Below are 1,583 nucleotides of genomic sequence, written 5' to 3'. Positions count from 1 at the left end.
TTCTCAAAACTGTTTTTCTTTATTGTTATTTTACAATGTTCCCAGAACAGCTTTTCCATGCACATGAGTGAAAATCCCCTACTGAAAGGCAGAGCAAAGGCTGCTAGCAACAGGAGAAACACCTAAAGCAAAGTATCAGTTTAAGGTTAAAGCACATAGCCTAGCAAATGCCTGTCAGTTAAAGCAGGGTCAGCAATATTCTCATCAGAGCAATTAGAGCTGAAGGCCAAAGGCACTAGAGATATGGTATATCATGTAAGCCCCTTTGGCCCCTACCTACACCCTTCAGTCTCCTGACACTTTCAGGCTGAATGGATCCTGTACAGCTCTTTGCATCCAATGAAAAGAACCCATTTTCTATTTTTTTCTTAGCTCTTCCTGAGCCCTTGACTTATCACCACATTTTCTTATCATCTCCTCATTGCCCAGGTGTCTTTCCTGTCAGTCCTCCTGATGGCCCTTGGGGGAATCCTCTATCCCCCTGTCTGTTTTTCTTTTTGCTTTCCTGGGCACATAATCTTCAGCCTTGGGACTTCTGATGGCCCATGGCTTACTCCCAGTCTTTCCTAGGGATTCTGGCTTACCCTCACCATGTGGTTTTCTCTCATTTTTGGACTTGTCCTGCTTTTCTTGCTTTCTCTCATCTTCCAGTTGTCTCTCATCATCTGGCTGTCCCTCATTCTGTATCTTTCTCTCATGCCCCGGCTTCCCCTCCACTTCTAGCTCTTCCGCATCTGATTTTCTTTCATTGTCAGACTCTGCTTCATCTTCTGGCTTGCTCTCAATTTCCAGCTTTCCTTCATTTTCACTGCAGAGTTTTTTCATGTTGAGATTTCCCCTTCAAGATTCTGGACCAGTTCCTCCTCTTTTTCTAGCCTTGCTGAGTGCTGGGGACAGACACGTAGACCTGGGGGCCCTGGGGCAGGCCTGCACCTCCTTGGGCTCACCAAAGCCCCCTCGCCCACTGCCAGGCAGTTCAGAGAGCTGGTTCTGTGCAGGCAATGGGAGGCATATGCAAGGACAGGACCACAGGGCAGGCAAATGTGCTAACAGACTCACTTGAGATTGAAAGACACGAATAGGTTAACAGTTTAAGGATGAAAAAAAGATTCCATGTAAACAATAACCAAAAGAGAGCAAGGGAGGCTATGCTAATATCAGACAAAATAGACATTAAATCAAAAAAGTTTATAAGAGACAAAAAAAGATACTATGCATTAATATATATTTAATAGAGTAAGAAGTATATAACAGCTTAAACAGTTATGCACCTAATATCAGGCCATCAAAATATGTGACTCAAAAATGCATTAGAAATGAAGGGAGAAATACGCAGTTCTAAAACAATGGTTGGAGACTTCAATATCTTTCTCTCAATATTGGAGAGAACAGCCAGAGAGAAGATAAGTAGGGAAATAGAGTACTTAAACAATACAGTAGACCAACCAGAACAGACACATACAGAACATTCTGCCCAACAACAGCATGCACATTCTTCCCAAGTGCACAGGAGACATTTCCCAGTATAATATATAGGCCACAAATTAAGTTTCAGTAGATTAAAATATATAAATATCTGACAA

At 42.4% G+C, this 1,583-nt stretch overlaps 1 pseudogene; it reads right to left on the bottom strand.

Annotated features, from left to right (window-relative positions):
• Positions 1–235: 235 nt before the first annotated feature.
• LOC120222560 lies at positions 236–825 on the bottom strand (annotated as a pseudogene).
• Positions 826–1,583: the final 758 nt, after the last annotated feature.

The sequence above is a fragment of the Hyaena hyaena genome, unplaced genomic scaffold (assembly GCF_003009895.1).
Source record: "Hyaena hyaena isolate Hyena2069 unplaced genomic scaffold, ASM300989v1 scaffold_889, whole genome shotgun sequence".
In the NCBI taxonomy this organism is placed as follows: Eukaryota; Metazoa; Chordata; class Mammalia; order Carnivora; family Hyaenidae; genus Hyaena; species Hyaena hyaena.
Note: the sequence above shows the minus strand (reverse complement) of the source record. Positions and strands in the feature narration are given on the sequence as shown.